This window comes from Lepisosteus platostomus, unplaced genomic scaffold, assembly GCF_059453375.1.
Source record: "Lepisosteus platostomus isolate fLepPlt1 unplaced genomic scaffold, fLepPlt1.hap1 Scaffold_155_H1, whole genome shotgun sequence".
Taxonomy (NCBI): Eukaryota; Metazoa; Chordata; class Actinopteri; order Semionotiformes; family Lepisosteidae; genus Lepisosteus; species Lepisosteus platostomus.
Window position 1 is genome coordinate 27008 of NW_028291536.1, and position 18892 is coordinate 45899.

The 18892-nt window shown below is 39.4% G+C and overlaps 2 long non-coding RNA genes across 2 annotated transcripts; both read right to left on the reverse strand.

The window, feature by feature from the left end:
- Positions 1-136: 136 nt before the first annotated feature.
- LOC148636731 (uncharacterized) lies at positions 137-1736 on the reverse strand. The gene is made up of 2 exons (XR_015931993.1): positions 1638-1736; positions 137-370 (listed from the first exon to the last, which is right to left on the reverse strand). It is a non-coding gene; the product is annotated as an uncharacterized LOC148636731 (long non-coding RNA).
- Positions 1737-14883: 13147 nt separating this feature from the next.
- LOC148636732 (uncharacterized) lies at positions 14884-16752 on the reverse strand. Its single transcript, XR_015931995.1, has 3 exons — positions 16325-16752; positions 15962-16028; positions 14884-14969 (listed from the first exon to the last, which is right to left on the reverse strand). It is a non-coding gene; the product is annotated as an uncharacterized LOC148636732 (long non-coding RNA).
- Between the last annotated feature and the right edge of the window lie 2140 nt (positions 16753-18892).

Sequence of the window (18892 nt, forward strand, 5' to 3'; positions counted from 1 at the left end):
CTAATTAACAATATATAGGCAACTTTTCTAGTGGCAGAACAATTAATCTATTTTAAAGCACATTCCTGTGTAAAAAAGATGGCCTCCTAACCATGATGTTGTGGGAAATCCTTCAACCAAGGAGCAGGACACAGTCTTTGTGGATTCAGTTGTTTTATTGAGCTCAGTAATGACATGAATGCGCGTTGGGTCTGCCCCGCAGGACAGACGAACCGCAAGGGTTTCCCAGCTCTTATATACAGTATGATCTCAGGAAGTTTTGTTTCATAGCTTCATGTGTATTCGTCTTGCCCTTTGATATGTAGCATGAGTTGACCGGTTGGTCCTGTCTGAAGTCCTGTCCTTTGATGTGTAGCTGTAATTGTTGGAGCTGCTTAAGAAATGTTAAAACAGCCGACATATTACACAATGTGCCTGAACCAACACTGTAGTGTTGAATACAGATAAATTATATATATTTTCCATCTATGATATATATATAAGTGTTTTTCTACTTCAATGATTATGTTCGTACTTTTTCAATTTACCTACTGGATGTCTAAAACTTGCTTAGGTTTTTAACTTTAATATGAGAGGCTTATAAAATAAAAATCACCACAACAAAATAGCACATTGGAAATGATAAATCTTAAACTTCAAACTGCAACTGTTCCATAACACTTTAGCGAGTATGGTACAATCGTGTTCCTATGTGAAGCAAGATCACTGGTAATTTACATCATTGTGTTTTCAACAACAACTACTTAAACATGCGCAATGTATCTAACCAGTTTCATACTGGGTACCTCATAATTGACACATGACAAATACAGTTAAATTCAGAAAATAAATAGTAATTCTGCATTGAAATGTGCAGAAATATGTCATGTTTATGTTTGTACCCTGTTAACTTCACAGAGATTAGACCTTAGAGAATTTAAAGATTCTGTGAAACATGCAGTTTGACCAGAGATGCCCAAACCTTTGCATACAACTGTATGTTGCTGCTGCATCATTCAGGACAAAGCCCAAAATGCGTTTCCAATACATTTGATGACTTAGTGTTACTTAGTTGTTACTGCCCTCTGGTGGTTGTTGATTGAAACATAACATCCATTCAAACACGACCAGACATTTCTCCCATTGTCAATACTTCAGCAAAACTTCACATTTTATACCGGTGCCACAACATATTGTTAGTTATTATGATAGAAATTTGTTTTAATATGACTAAAATATTATTGTTGTAATGCAGTATAATCAGGGTTATACATAAGTTCAATACAACAGTTTATTTTTGCGAAGGTTCAGTTAGTGTATTTTGACTGCTGCTCTAGTCATCGTCAATATCAATATTCAATGTCAATGTTCTAGGCATTACAACAAAGCCAGTTTATGGTAAACTATATCTAGGATTTGGAAAAATGCACATGAGCTAACACAAAAATGTGCACATGTACTGTACTGTTAACAGACTGATTCATGCATTCGCAAAGAGAGAAAAAGCAATTTCATGAACTCAGCTGGTGAAGTGAGCTCAAAATAGAAAACAGTTCCTCTTTAAACATTTACATATCACCATACTAAAACGATTAAAATAAAAACTTTATGTTCGCACTGATGCTTAACATACCACAACTGCAGCATGTTGGATTTACCCATCAGACAGCTGACTGATCAGAGGGACTTCATGAAACCAGTTGGAATCAGTAGTCACCTCTTCAGTGGAGTCAGGTGAAATATGAACTGACCCAAGAGAAAAGAATTATTGCAGCATTAGAATTCTTATGGCATGCATAAAAAAGTGATCAATCCAATTAACATCCAAAATAGACAGAAAACATGTATTTATTCATAGATAAAATTAGGATGTTACTTGGAATTAAATCCCACAACACGCAGAATAAATGCCACACAGGTAGGTGCCCAAGGCTGGAGATAAACCATGGGCTTTGGAGATGCAGTGCTATAACCATGAATTGGAGGCACAAAACGCTAACAGAATCTGGTGCTTTGGCACCTCTATAGCATATCTTGGCATAGCCACCCTAGAGTAGACACACAATATAAGAGGTGCCAACATACCTTGCTCATTGTGGTCACTGAGGATCCAAAAAGTATTAGTTTAGGTTATTAATTTAAACCTATAGGTGGTCATCTTGGAAATACAACAAAATATAGCTGCAAGGTCAGTGTCGGGTCCGGAATTTGCATGAAGAAAAGTTCACCTTAAGAGGATGAATCCAAACATCCATTACTCCAGTACCTTTTTGTGCCTTCTAGCTCTGATCTCTTTCTTCAGCTGGGCCTGTCGCACCTCCCTCTGGGCATCTTCCTCTATCCTCATCTGTAAAGCTCTCTCTCTGATTTTCCACATCTGTAGAGCCGTCAGTGAAAAGGCAAAGCAGATGACAAACAGCAGAAAGCTAGATTGTGTTGAGTACAAAACAGCTACGCTACAAGACATTTATATTTATATATGTCACCTGCTTATAGGTGGTACATTAAATATTAAGGATTCTGTTAGATCATGTGGAGCTGAATCTCTCCCCTTTTTACAATCTAGCAATTGAGGCCTTTGGGCATTTTTCAGCATATTACAGTAGGAGCATTCAGCAGCTGAATGTGGTCTGGGAAGCCCAAAGACAAAATAACTGGGAAAATAACATACCATACAGCAATGTACAGTGAGAATGCAAGAAAAAAAAAAACAAGAAACATGATTAAGCTGATGTAGAAAACGATGAGGCTAAATACTATATATTGATAATGCTGTTGATTTGAAAGCTGATAAATTAATGAAAGGGGTGAATAAACTATGTGTTTTAAAAGTGAGTTAAGCTACAGTGTGGAATGTGAAATGGAAATCTAATAAGTAAATTGATTCTTAAAATGTAGAGAGCCTTGCAAAAAATATATGTTGGTGCTTTTAGAAAATATATTTCAAGGATGTGACCGCTACGGGCAGAATTTTAGAAAAAAGTGCATCAACAAAGTGCACCCTGTTTAGGTTACTTTAGAAGACAATGTACCAAAACAATATATGCTGTCTGGGTCATTAGATTAGCCGAAAGTAACTGATAAGCTTTGAAAAAGGGCGGAGCGGTGGCTCTGTGGCTAAGGATCTGCGCCTGTGGCTGGAAGGTTGCCCGCAGCCGGCAGAGGAATCCTACTCCGTTGGGCTCCTGAGCAAGGCCCTTAACCCCAACTGCTCTAGGGGCGCTGTACTATGGCAGACCCTGTGCTCTGACCCCATGCTCTCTCCCTGTCTGTGTGTCTGTGTGTCTCATGGAGAGCAAGCTGGGGTATGCGAAAAGATAATTCCTAATGCAAGAAATTGTAAAGGGTTAATAAAGTAATGTTATATATATATATAATAAAACAAATCTAGTGGTGCTTCTTCTTTTGTTTAAGATGTAATCTGTTTTGTCTTAGGGAAAGGGGAAGTGTTGAAGGGACAAAGTGCTGAGCTTTCTCTTACAGCGCAACATCTTATTAAAACCCTGTACTGCTTGTAACAAATTGAGTCTCTGATGCACTTTGCAGAGTGGCAACAGGGCTCCCAATATTGCAATATTGAAATAAAGACCTTACTCAGGTGAGAACTCTCTCTTGTGGCTTCCTTGAAAATTAATATTTCCATGACAATTTGGGGGCTTGTCCAGGATCACAAACCTGAGTGCGGACGGCTGCTGAAACTCCATCTGGACCCGGACAATTTTAGCAATTTGGACGAACCCAGGGGGATAAACTGTTTATCCTTCCAGAGATGCGTCTGGAGAATTGGCAGCTGTCTGACGTCAGTAAGTGATCCTTAAAAAGTTAATAGTTTGAAAAGCGAGCCACAGGGGTGTTCTCTTCGATAAGTCAGGGACTTACAGTATAACGGGTCTGGGACCCGGCGAGTCTGGGACTCGTGAAATGAACATATCTTAACACAGACGTGTGGTTTTTGCTCTGCGGAGTAGTTAATGTGATAAGGTTCTAAGTAAGGCACCGATCGGTAAAAATGGGGAATGAAAATTCAAAGACGAAAATGGGACCGAGCAGTCCAGCAAAAGTACATGTACGACAAATTCAGAGACGCAGGAATAGGTGTAAACGATTATAGCCCGGGTTAGAGTCCCGGCAGAAGGAAAAATGTGTATCTTCATGAACTGTAAAGCTAGGGTAATAGGTGTAAGGGAACTTGCACATAAATTATATATGATAATTAGGGGCACATAACTATGAAGGATCTTTGTAAGTGAATCAGAATGGACAGAGGAAAGTGGAATTAGGAAAAAGAAGTTTCCTGAAGAACAGGAAAATTAGAAGAGAAGTAGAAGAAAGGAAAGAAAGTGAATTGGAAATCTCCACCGAAATTAGAAAGCGGTCCGGAGCCAAAGCCTTTTCACTTGTTCGTGAAATGCCAATGTGCACTTTTCCAGGTCCAGAAGGAACTCCAGCATATGTACATTGACCTTGGTCTCCTAGTGAATTATTTGCATTAGTCAAGTCTTTTCCTAAATTGCCTGATGATCATAAAGAATTTAAAAGAAAGGCAAGCCTTGTTCTTGATTGTCTTAAGCCTAATTACAGTGACATAACCTTGTTGGTAGATCACATTGTTCCTAAAGGTTTACAATGTCCTCTAACAAGGAGGAGGCAGATTGGCGGATACATGACCCAAATGATGAAGAAGTATCCATCTAAATTAAACCACACGGAAATGGAGAGGAAAAGTTAGGCGGCTGCTTCTGAAAAGAGGTAAGGACTCCTCTTTTCTAAAAAGTCCCTTGTCCTCTCCATGTTGCTGTGGTGGGTTCAGGGTTTTTCTGAAGCTGAAGCGAGTACAACAGAAAAGTGAGTTTATGGTGTATGTGTTTGTAGATGCCTGTTTTGTGAAGGTGGGGTAGAAAAAGAGGGATGGCTGAAGGAATAGCGTCTCGCCCTGCCTGTGCGAAAAAATCCAGGTGCTGCATCCTGGTACATGACTGCAGTATGGCTGAAGGTAGTAACTAGAACTGTACTCGCAGAAGAACATGGTTGTGTGTTTAAAGCCAGGATTTGGAACCTGGTCCGTGTTCCCGAATTGTGAGAGTTCGTCAGTTTGTCTCGACTGGGGGATTCCTCGGGGCGCGTGGGAGACGTGAAAATGGTTTGGTGTGAAGAAAAAAAATTAGATTAATGCAAAGTGAAACTTAAAAAGAAATATGGACTATCAGACGGAATTTAGCGCTGCAAATGGGAGGTAAAAAGACTCCCAAGGAGGAGAAAAAGGAGCCGCCAGTTTGTCGCAATTATTGTGCGACTTTAATATTATACCAAGATATAAGACCCCTTCAAGAAAATAACGTGGACTGGGATAAATCCCCTGATTGGGTATATCCAGATGGGGGGTGAGTTAACTAGCCCTGGGGCAAAGGGGGGCAAGACCCCAAAGACAAAACTACGAACAAGCTGGTGTGGTGAGGCTTGATTTCACAATTAAAGAACATGTCAGAAGCTGAAACGAGAGCCATGCGTGAACTAACAGATTTAATCTAGTAAACCCCTTTGTAGCCTTCCTAAATTTATCTCTGGGTTTAAATAAAAGTGAAATAATCTTACAGTGTGCGGGAACTGGGGGAGACAGGAGCACAGCTGTCCTGTTTTTAGACTAAAACAGCATAAAGATGTGATATAAAGTTTTCTAACGGGTAGCAGGAGGCTACAGGAGAAGGGGGGGCAAGGGTTGTGTTTAAAGCAGATACAAGCTGTCACAGTTTGCCTGGCAAAAGATGTACAGTTTCAACTACTGATGTGGGTGGGGGACACCCCAGACCTATTGGGCTGGGATGTCCTGCAGCATTTATAAGGAATTCCTGTATGAAATAGCATTTATGTAAACTAACTCAATAGAGTTATGTGATATTGTGATTGTTTTACCTAATGAGGGAATCCATAAGGCCGGGCTACTCCAAGTATTAGATCTTCAGACGAAAAAAAGGAGTATAAAACCAACTACATGATAAAGCCAGGGTGAATGCCCTCTCAGAACGAGCTCGTCTGGTGACGCATTGGCTTTAGGGGGTTAGTGCAGTGTAAAGACAAAATTGCCTTGACCCCTGTAGCAGAAACCGTTTTTAATGTTTTGAAACAAGCTCTTGCAGGCACTGGCCCTGGACTGGATTCCCTCAGACGGATCATCTGTATGTAATCTGTATGTAAGTGAAAGAAATGGGTTGTGAGCTGTTGTGCTGGTACAGGAGCATGGAGATAGGCATCGTCTGGTGGGTTATTATTATTCAGGACCCCTTGATGCAGTGGCCAAGGGGCCGTGTTTATGTGTTGTGCAGGCTACCTGCCTGGCTGTATAAACTGAATAATCTGGTGTAAAACTAGCAGACCGAATGAAAAGATTTAATTGAAACTTGTAAATATGCGAAATGGAAAATTGTAGCGATTTATATAGACTCTATTTTTCTATTGTTCCACACTGCTGACCCTTGATTGTTCTCCCTTCCCCATTGGCCCACCATCACTCCACTGTTTCAGTATGATGTCATCATTAATTAGCTCTCAGCCAATCAGAACACATCTTGTTCACTATTTAACATGGAGGCTTTCAGGAAGAGGGGGCCTTTTGTTTGACTTTGGTCCTGTTTCGCTTCGCTTCGCTTCAGGTTATTGCTTCGGCTTCGTTTGTTGGTTTGTTTTTCTTTGTATGTGTGTGTATTTTCGTATAGCTTCGGCTTTGTTGTTTTGTTGGTTTTTTGTTAGTTTCTTTGTACTTTCGTTTGTGTGTTCATCCTTGTTTTGTCATTTCCTTGCCCCAGTGTTACATGTTCAACTTTTGTGTTCTTTTGTACCCTGCTCCTGTTTATTACTCTTGTTCTCCCTTATTTGTCTTCCTGGTTCACTTGTGTTTTTGTGTGAACTTTTGTATATAATGTTAGTTTAGGTTGTTGGGTACACTTTACACACTTAGTTGATTTTGTATTATTACACTAGGTTAGTACGGGTGAGTGCCATTTGTCTGGTATGGTTTTGGGTAGTCAGTGCAGGTTAGCTAGGGTGTTGAAGACGCCGAAGACCGTGTGTTTCGGGTTTTCTTTTGTAGTCAGATTAGCTTTCCCTCACTGTCCTAGCCAGCTCCATTTTGTTTGTTATTTTCTTTCCTTTGGCACCACTCTAGTTTCTTACCCTTGTTATCACGCTTCCTAGTCCCTCACCAGAATCCCCCTGCTTCCAAAAGAATTATCCTAAATGTTACACCCCTTTACCCCTAGACACTTGGGGTTGTAACAATATACATTTGGTGTATGCCACAATATTGGATGGCGGTGAAGGAATAGGGATTTCCTCTACACGGCAGGGACTCCAGTTAAGAATGCTGGGTTTGTCTCTGAACTGTTAGAAGCTTTGCAGCTACTGACTGAAGTAGCTGTGGTAAAGTGTAAATCACATAATAAAGAAATGTTTCCAGTAACTCGAGGGAACAACTTTGCAGATGCAGCTGTCAGGTGAGCAGTACTTGTAGAACAGGAGTCTGAGACCCCTGTGAAACCTCTGTTAGTGAAAAGGGGACAGCTACATAAAAATATTCAGGCTCTGAAGCAGAGAAAAGGACATGGTTAGAAAAGAATGTGGTGCTCCCAGCACACTGGACGCCCTGCATGCCCTCACAGCCTAATGCCTTTTGTAGCTCGACAAATGCACTCTGTCGGGCACCTGGGTGTGAGAAATGGTGTGCCGGTTACCCAAAACTGGGTGAGAACCGGGTTTGAAGCAGTAGCCACTTATGTGGTATCTCAAAGTGACGCTTATCAAAGGAACTCAACTCAACAGTTCAGGTGCGGGTGCTACATCTCAAAAGACCTGCTCCTGAGGAACCTTTCATGCACTGGCAAATTGACAATTGTAAAGGGAAACCTTGGCTCTTATAATCTGTTCGGTGTGAGATGGACTGAGATCACCCTCAGTCTGCTGGAACAGTGGAATGAAGGAACAAAACTCTGAAAGATCGACTAGACATCAGACTGAAGGAACGCCATGGGATGCGGGCTGGATCAAACAGAACTGTGTAACAGAGCCTGTTTGATATCATCACGGGCCAATCAACGAAACTTCCTGGAGGGACGAATTTGGCTAATGGGATGTTGAATTTGCTGATTCTCTATTGTAGTATTGTAGGTTGTTAATTGAAGTGGTGGACAGGTGCTGGACGCTTGGAGACCTCCAGTAGAGGGAAGATATGACCTGATACCTGGCGAGTGGGTGTGGGTGAGGATGATATACCCTGCCAGATGTTGCAACCCCGCTGGGGAGGGACCATATCAAGTGCAACTGACTACCGACTCTGCCATCTGAGTGACAGGATGAGATCGCTGGATCTACGCGTTGCACTGACACCGAACCACTGCACCAGAGACTGAGTGAACATTAATTATTATATTGTTACTGTTTCTGTGTTTGTCGAGCTTCCTGAGGGGGGGCGACAGTGTGGGTATTAAGTAAAAGGAGTTTTACTTTGATATATGGGGATATGGAATCAATACTTTATCAGTAAAACACAAATAATAATCAGAGCTCATGTTGGGTTTGTATTGCTATAAAAGATGCTCATGGAAGTAATCCCCTTTGATAGAGGTGATTATTTATGTTTATTGGCATGGGTAACTCAAATGTATTAGAATGGAACGAACTGTATGCTCCTCGCTATAATCACAGTTCTAGGCCATTCTCTATTAGGGTGATTTAGGTGAGCAAAGACTAAACGGTAATATTTGTACTAATTGTATTCTAGACAATTATGAGCAAATTAATGACTTAGCAAAGCACATCTATGATGAAGAAAAAATATAAATCATAATTATAATCCAGATGATTGGGGCATTGGTGCATGGGTACAGTCTGTGCTAGGAACATGGAGAGGGTCTCTGGTTCAATACGTATTTGTGGGTCTGGTATTATTCGTTATGATCATATTGCTAATGTCCTGCTTGAAAAACATCTGGACTTAAGCTGCTGCTTCTGTGCTAATTGTATGCCCTGAAGGGATCATGAAGGTCAAAAAATGATTTCATGGGAAAGGTTCTCTTATCTAGTGGCAGAACCTGATGGGTAGAACAATATAGTTTTAAGGGGGGTTACCCTTGGGTGTGATTCCCTCAGATGCAAATGATTATTGTGGTTTGTTTGTTCATAATAAGATGTTTTGCAGGAACGGAACAAAGAGAAATTTTACAACTTCAGCTAGAATTGTTCTGCAAAACGGCACAGCTGAGGCAGGGGAACAATGTGTAGATTTTTCTAAGAGTTATTACCCAGTTGTTGACCAATCTTGTAAAAAATCCTAAGATTATGCTGGGCTCCAGCCCACAAGGATTTACCTGTGCTGTAAGAACTAATGAGTGAATAAGGAGACTGGATTCTGGTGAAAGACTTCAGGAAAAAGAAACCGTACCAGGTGCTGCTGACCACTGCCACTGCTGTGAAGGTCATGGAAAGGATGCCCTGGATTCATGCTTCCCACTGTAAAAAGGTCACAAACGAACTGAGCAAAGCGCAGGAGTGATGTCTCCACAAGGACAGATGGGGATCACCTGCTTGGGACTGATGTGCACAGCCTTTTTCCTTTTTATGTGGAAGCCTGTCACCACCCCAAAAGAGGAAGAATCTAAATGCAAAGCCTCTTTGTATACAAACTGGCTGAATGAAACTGATAATGAGGGGGATATGAGTAATTTGTGGTATAAATTTATAAATCATACTGTAAAGTTAAAGAAATGTAATGCATCTTGTTATGTATGTGCTTTAATGCCTCATTCTACAGCCTCACCCATGTGACTTTTTCCCCCGACCAGTTGGTAGTCACATTTCTGAATGTATAAGTCTAGTGGCAGGATTTCCAAAGCCAGACCCTAGATCTTTTCCCACCTTTACCATAACATATTTAACCTACTCAAAGGGGAGTTAGATTAATGGCACTCCAGAACAGGTTCATGCTGGACCTTCAAAATGCAGCATCTGGAGGAGTCTGTGCTTTAGTAGGAGACTCCTGCTGTACATATATTCCAGCTAATGACGATGATTACGGAAATATTACGCTCGCTATTCAGCATTTGAAAGAACTAAAAGACTAGGTGAATAAAGAGAGAGGCATTAAAGATACACCGGCTTTTCTCTCCTGGTTAGAATCACTGTTTGGGCCAGGGGGATTGTTTTTCTTTAAGTTACTAACACCGATTATACGGGCTGTGATACTTGTCTTCCTGTTTTAATGTTGCTGTATGACATGTATTATTCCAATCCTTCGAAATATGGTAATGAATATGTTTACGCATCAGTATATTCTGATAAGAACGCAAGAATCCGACGTATGGGAGCCTCCTGGGAATCCGTATGAAGAATCTAACTTGTAAACATTTTAAGAATAAAAAGGAGGGAATTGAAATGGAAATCTAATAAGTAAATTGATTCTTAAAATGTAGAGAGCTTTGCAAAAAATATATATTGGTGCTGTTAGAAAATACATTTCAAGGATGTGACCGCTACGGGCAGAATTTTAGAAAACAGTGCATCAACAAAGTACGCCTTGTTTAGGTTACTTTAGAAGACAGTGTACCAAAACAATATATGCTGTCTGGGTCATTAGATTAGCTGAAAGTAACTGATAAATTTTGAAAAACAAATCTAGTGGTGCTTCTTCTTTCGTTTTATGATGTAATCTGTTTTGCCTTAGGGAAAGGGGAAGTGTTAGAAGGGACAAAGTGCTGAGCTTTCTCTTACAGCACAACATCTTATTAAAACCCTGTACTGCTTGTAACAAATTGAGTCTCTGATGCACTTTGCAGAGTGGCAACAGGGCTCCCAATATTGCAATTACTTGTCAGAAAGACATCTTTTAAAATAGTTATGCTAGAGATCCTGTTATCTTTTGCTTGCTCCCCAATCATGCTGTATTTACAGAGGTGTCACAAAGTCACTTGCCAGAGTGGATATAAATGTCTCTAATCAGTTTAAGATGCAGAAGGAAACCAGCTATTAAAGATCTGTCATCCAGGTGATGACCAGGAGCAGCCCTGGGTCAAAATAAATCAAACTGTATTCTCATACCTCATCCTGTCTGCTGTACTGCAGACCTTTCATACGCTGTATTTCACCACTGCATATCCCCTCTGTTTTCTGAGCTCCTGCCTGGTGCCTTCATAAACAACAACAGCAAAGAAAGCTTAATCCACAAGGCAAGGTCAAAATGTCAGACAGCAGCAGAGGAATTTGTGAATGTGGTTTTTCCGTAGAGCAAATGTTTATCTTTTGGAAAACTTTGACTCAGTCAAGACTTTCACTTGCTTGCACAATTAATTAACTTAAGGCAAACCTTTACTTACAGTTGTATTCTTGACATCCAATGTTTTAACATAACAGTAATATTTACAGCGAAACGAAAAAAAAAAAACAAATCAGGGAATCTAAAAAGCAGGAACTTGCTGTTAAAGAGTGAGGAGCTTCCGTATGTCATTACCTGTCTCTGTTAGCCATAAACTGGTCTGAAATATTCTTGGATCCTTCCTCCAGGAGCCATTCCCTCACATCGGTGAAGCTGATATCCCTGGGAATCTCGTTCTGCTCCTGGAGCTCCAAGAACTTCTTCACTATTGTTTTCTGAAAGCCAGCACAGCCTTTTACTAGAGTGTCACACTCCCTTCATTGCAAAGTTCTCCTAAGCACTATTATAGCTGAGTGTGCACTTCAAAACCAACACTGACTTTTTCCATTAGATTTTTAATTTGAGCTCACAACGATAGAATGTGTTTGTACAGTATATGTATAAGAGTGAAGGCTGAGCTACTGTAGTTTGTTGATCTAAACATTTCAATTTAAGAAGTGCATCTTGGATACTAATTTGAATGTCGCCATTCTAACTCAAAGCCTTCACGGTATCAAACCTGTGTGGTCACACGTCCCAAACAGTCTGGGTCTGCCAGTGGAGCCTGGAGACCCCAAAAATATAACACACGGTTTGCCTTTTAATAATTTACACCTCTAATAATAATAATAATAATAATAATAATACAAAGTAATAAACACCTTGTTTGAAAAGCGCGGACTGATTAGTAATTTGTACAGAGCAACATAACAAAACAGTGGCCACAGTACATACGGAAATTTCCAACTATACTATTTTTAAAAACTATGTCTTTTTTCTGTATATCAAGACCTAGTTTCCAGTGACTACCGCGATGCGCCCTTCCATTTCCTAACTGTGTTATAGAAAGCAAGTGGCGCTGCTAAAGAAAATATCCTAAAAATAACTACTTTTTGTAGTGTCCGTAATGTGACTAGGGGTCCGGTTCACCTTCAGACTTAATTTCTTATAGAAGTATATTGTATATACAGTAGGTTTTATAGTCTTATAAAACCCTTTTTTTAAGCGTTTTATAATGCTACTCTTGCACTCTGCTGTCTCCTAGTTCCTTTCAGTTGGGCTTCACCGGTGAAATAAGGATGAAAACGTCCTCTCTGCCCAGTCTTGCTTTTTGGCGGTTGATGTGTCTGTATGTGTCTTTTCTAGATATGTCTAAAACGACACCTAATATGCAGGAAGAAGCTGTTAAATTGGTAAGCTGGTATCTGTAGCTGGGTAGCTGCAGAAAAGGATTAAAAACGTACAGACAGAAACTTTTTAAAAACAAATCTGGGTGCGGCGGTAGGATGAGGTCACAACGGAACAGCCATTTCACGAGGTTCCTAATTCCTCAGCCTCGAGATGCGTTCTGGTTGTTTGCGGTTTGGCTGAAGGTATTTGTACGGTAGCAATGCCGTGCTTTAAATTTCATACTTGGTTATTTAAGATCCCTGTTTATATGAATAGGTGTGTTAACCCCTCTGTATTCTGGCTAGATTTCACTCTGGAATTCTTAATCTGGCCTTCCTAAAGTTTTTCCTTAAAACAATTGGTGAAGACATTTCTCACTTTTTAACCACTTTTCATCTGTAGCTCCGAGGAACTGCTGGTATAGTGGTGGACAATGCGTGCTGGATTTTGGGATCCTTTGGGATGGAAAAGAAGTGTAGAAATGCAATTTTAATTATGGTCAATTCTGGTATTGTATCCATTTATAGTTATACAGGTGTTGTCCTCAATATTCTCAGTCACAGCAGCATGACACATGGAATATTATCCATCCATTGTCTAATCACTTGATCCAATTCAATGCTGTGGAGAAGGGCTCTGCAATTACCAGAGGTCAGTTTCTTCATTTCGGTTGCAGTGTGAGATCAAAGAAAATTACAGTCATCAACAATTATACTGCTTATCTGTTTAGTTGCAAGATATTATCCTTTCTTTTGGAAAGAATCTGTATTCGGATTTGTGACCAAGATTACATAATACAAATGCCAAAGCTTGGAACGTCTGAAAAAGACTCAGCGGATGACAGAGGGATCAAATTTACTAACTAAATGTGTGTTCACTGATTGATCTGCAGAGCCACACGGTCAGGCTGGGTGCAATAAGATGTGGATACAGTCCTTCAAATTCACATCCCTAGTAAAAAAAGAGAATACAATCCATATAGACATTCCAGTGAACTGAACAAGCATGTGTTGAAGATGGAAGATGGAGGGAATCACCCAAAGAAAGATTATGTGAAAGCAGGGAGAACACGCAAACCCCCTACATAAGGTGCACATGTCTGGAATCAAATTAAATGACCCCCAAACACGTTCACCAATTTTATTTCTAAAAAGATAACTTTCTGCATTATGATAAATGATGAACGCACCTTCGTTTTTATTAAAATATAATTCAAAATGATTTTAGAAAATTGTGTTATTTTTATGTAAGAACTGTTTCAATCAAACGCACTTAAAAAACCCCCCAATATTTTAGGAAATGTTGGAAAAGGAAAAGATGGTTGAAAAGTATGGAAGCCCGTTTCCGCCAGGGAGTAAAAAAAAAAATGCGCTATGGTATCTCAGAATTCCGATTTAGTATCTCAGAATTGCGACTTAGTAACTCAGAATTCCGACTTAGTATCTCACATTTGCGACTTCGAAATAGCCCATATTTCATTGTCTGTCCTTTTGATTTGTAACGGATTTGGGTTCTAGGGCTTGTGCCCTCGCCGCTGTCGCAAATGTGAGATATAAAGTTGCAATTCTGAGTTGCTAAGTTGCAATTCTGAGATACTAAGTCGCAATTCTGAGTTACTAAGTCGCAATTCTGAGATACTAAGTCGCAAATCTGAGATACCATAGCGAGTTTTTTTTTCTATAGAAAAGCCTGGAATGCAAGTGTAATCCTCACTTAAGGGGAGCCGGGTTTTAGAACTGGCTATAGTTGCTCACGGACATAGCGTTGGCTTTGTGAACTACAACTCCCATAACGCACTACTCAAGTCCCTATTCTGCCTGGCTGTGGTGACCTCTAGTGGGTCCCTCTCAGTTCTGGCAGCTTTACCATTGATCTTGTGCACTCACCGGCGTGCGCAAGAGGAACTCGCACACAGACTTTTGGAACTCGGATCGGAACAGTTCGTGCTGCACTACTAAATCTTATGAAGTGCACTACTGTGGGTCAGTAGCTTTGAGGATTTTGAATACTTAGAGTAAATCAGGTCTTGCTATAACTATGAATAGAATTATGAAGGCTAAGACTGTTTTTTTTTTAATGGTGTAGTACACCAATAAGACATTTACAGACAACATTAAAACTAACAAACCATTTTGTGATTTAGTTGAGTGTCTGGTCATGGATGTGGTAGTGTGCTCACCTATTTGAATAACACAACTTTATACAAAAACATGAATGCAATTATTTTTATTTCAGAAACAGTAGTTCCCATCATTAAAACTCCTTTTTTGATTTTGCATTGCAAGGAGTTTCCCCTCCATGTGAAACATGTTTGATGGTGGCAGATGGAATTATTACAGGAAGGCTCTGGATAAAGCAGTCGACATCTTCGACAGCAAAGATGTTTTTTTAGGCATCTTCCTGGAGTTTGGAATTACAGGGATCCCTGGAAACACAGAGTGGTTTGACATGTCACTGTTCCAGTTTCTTTATTCCATGGCAGCAGGTCAGATAGACTTTGGATACAGTTCTACCCAGAGGCATCTTAATGTCAGGTTTATTCAATAAGAAGCTATTTGATTAAAGGTGTGTGATAATTTGGCTATTAGACAACTGTTTTTCAGTCATTTCAATCACATTCATAACTATTATTCCTGTCATCTTCTATTGGACTATTCACCCCTGATCTGTACTATTACCTGTCCCTTAACCAGTTCAATACATGAATTTCCCTAAATGCCTATTGCCTTTAATTTAAGAAGAACATTATCAAAAGCATCTTTAAAATCTAATCATATCATTTTGTACGTTCTGTGTGTGTTTACTGCTGTGACTTGTTTGAAGAATTTTAACAAGATGGTAAAGGAAGAATGACCTTTTCTAAAACCATATTGACTACTGCTAGGGTCTTATTTTCATATGAGCGATTCTGTTGTTTAGTTCTAAAGTGGTTTTCATAACTTTACTTGTAAAAGAAGGAAGACGTATTAGCTTATATCTTATATCTATCATATAAGTCACATTTAGTCATATTTACTATACCGAGAGATACTATAGAAGGGAATGAGGGAGGGCACTGAAAATGGAGAAAATAGAGTACTGTTGAAGAGGACTTCCAAAGATTGATGCACTGGACAATGGACTATTTAGAAGAAGAGAGATCAGGGAAGAGTAGAGGTGCACAGTTGACCACTTGATCAGAGTGGAGTTTAGAGTTCTGCCTCACCATTCCTATGGAGGTAGCAGAGTCAATAAAACTTGACGTTTGCAGAACACTAAGGCCAATTTGTATACAAATCAGTTTGTTTTTTAAAGGATTCTAAATTTAGGATGAATTCCCCCATTCTACATAAATTCCATCCAATGTCTAATTCTGAACCACACTTGTCACTAATGTGCTACACAAAATAAAATCACAGTCACAAACTAAATACTCACCATCTGGAGTGTTCTGAGGCTTGTTCCTACTGAATCTGTCCAAACTAAAAACTTCTTTTTTGAAGAACTATGAGCACACAAAGAAAACAATTTAGGAATATTTCTTCCACAGGTATTAAACTTGAACTGTTACGTACTGTATTGATCTTGATAAATTTGTAGTCATTATTCATACAGAACATTCAGCATTGGCCACCATAGCAGTTGCTATTCTTGTTGTTTGCAATTAATAGGAATGTCTTCTAGAATGTTATTTGATGTACAAATGAGCATTCTATTCAAATTATTTCTGTAGTGCTAATATTAAAAATACAATAATGCCCAAATTAATTAATAATTAAAGTTTGGGTATCTAATCAATACCTTGTGTTTTTGAGGCTCGTTGTACTCATCAGGCACTTTAAATGGTCCAAAGCTTTCACAGCTCCCGCGTCCACTGGATGTTCCCTGGGCTCTTAAGTTTTCCAAAGATGGATTTGTTTCATTCTGAATTCTGACGTCTTTTGACCTATTACCCATGATCTTATGCTTTATCATGGAGCCAAACTTTTTCAAAGGATGTTTCTTGACTTTCTGGCTCACATTCACATCTCCATCCGGCGTATTAACTGCAAAGGGGATGTTGCTGTGCGAGAGAAGCCCTTCGCTCTCAGATGTTTTGGTCAGTTGCATTGGGGTCATGTAATGTTTTGCTATGTCAATGCGCAGACCACTCTTGCTTTGGGCTGGACTGAGATTTTTGTCCTTATTAAGGCTGGGAGTGTACACATACCAAGATGAGTGTCCGGGCAACTCCTGTCACAAAAAAACAAAAAGTTACAGTTCAGTGACTGTTGTTTCATTTTTAAAAGTAAATCAAAACAAGTAACACTTCTCTTACGGAGAAGAAGATAAGGATTATGGGGTGTGTATATGTTTAGCACTGACGTTAACACTAGAATAAAGGCAGACAATGGAATATAAAATAAGAAATCAATGTGAATGTTTACAATTGCATGTATAGAAAATAATGCATCTCAGTTTTTTTATGATGCAGATATCAGTTTGGAAATGTAGACGATACTGTGAGCAAGTCTCTCTATAGTAGCATTAACTCACCTGATTGCTCTTGTACTAATTGAGTGATAAAGCTGACATCCACAGACAGGTGAGTTTAGTACGTATGCTATGAACTGACAATAGGGATATTTCTGAGATGTTATACAGTATTAGGGAAAACAAATCTGGATTTGTAGTTTTATTGTAAAGGAAAATGCACATCACAACTATCATCATATTTACAAAATAAGAGTTCCATTTTCCAGTACTTTCTACACAAATGTCTGTTAATTACAGTAGGTACAGAACAGGTCCATCCTAATTTGATAAGAGACATTTTTACAGGTTTGGAACTGTTGGTCAATAACAATAACAATTTATATGGACAGGTAAGGTACACTGCTTGTAATGTCTGAATGTAATGGATGCATTTTATTTTTCCAGATAGCTTCTTGAGGTTAAAATGCACAGTGTCATAACTAAAGAACAAATGTAAAGAAATATGTTAATTTGTTCCTTCAGTACAGTAAATCCTGAATTTTAGTCCACCTAGCTGTTGCTTAGTGGTTCCTTCCCTGACATGTTCAGATCAGCTCCCACTAGGTTTTGATTGAGAGAATATTAAGCTGTCCAGGTTCCAAGGGGGTGACTTCACTTTCTACCATAGACTCGATGCCAAAAGAACCCTTTGATACTGCCTCCTCTGGAATGAAACAGGGGTCTGCACACTTAATTATTTATAAATTAAGGGATCCACTTAAAATATGCAATACTGACCATTCTATTTCTTTGGTTAGACTGGTATTCTGTTGTTCTTGCTTCATTTATATATTAGAAATACTGTACTGTATATATTTTTCTATACATACAACCCATATCTATAATAGATTTTTACTATACTGTATAGACAACAGTATATTTGTATTAGTTGCATCTGTGCTGGCATTCAAAATTTGGTTGCAAATTTCTAAATGTTAACATGGGAAACAACGAACCCTGACAAGTAAGTAAAAATAGGTCTTATATTGATAGGTGATAAATGTTTTGTTTGCACTGAATTGTATTGAAACAAATAAATATCTGCAAGAATCCAATAAAAATGTTGCTGCTGCTCCTCAAACTTCTAGAGGCAGCACAGAAACAGGATCCATTGATCGTACTTTTGACTTGAGTTCAGTTGCAAAAGGCATTGTAAGGACTTTATTTGGAAAGCTCAAATCTTTACTCACCCAGACTGAAGAAGATGTATCTAGTTCCAGTTCTCCTGCTCAAAGCAATGCAAAGAGCTCAAGTGTCAGCTCTTCACCAACAAATTCAGTGTTTTCTGATTCTGTGTCAGATATTTCAGATTTGTGCACCTATACAGTAGAAACTGCTGGAACCATTTGTGAAGCAATGAAAAAAGAGTTAGACCAGGAGGTTTATTGCACAACAGTGGCAAAGAAGGCTTCAGATGAAAGCCTTCTGGCTAGAGAGGTTGTTACTTCAGTTTTGGAGTACCTTGAAGAGCAATATATTTTAGACACCATTAAAAGCCCTTCACCATATCCTAAAGACTGGGAGAGATATCTTTCACTGCATCTGTTCGACCAATAACAGGTGAAGGTTCTAACTGGTCCATTTTGGTGCACATGAGCTGCTCGGTGCTCCGGGTTTCCATATCATTGTCAGCTTGAGGAGCGTCTGAAGACTCGATATCTGAATGTTGGAACTTCATAATTTCTCTCACAAGAGAATCAACTATCTTTTGGGCCAGGGCCTCACTCTTGGCTGCTACTGCTTGTTGTAAGTTGTCTTTGGAACCAGCACTCTGCAGCAGTTCTCTGTAAATACAGCTGGCCACTTGTTTGACAGAAACCAGCTCACATTGGATATTGCTTCCCATTGTTGGAT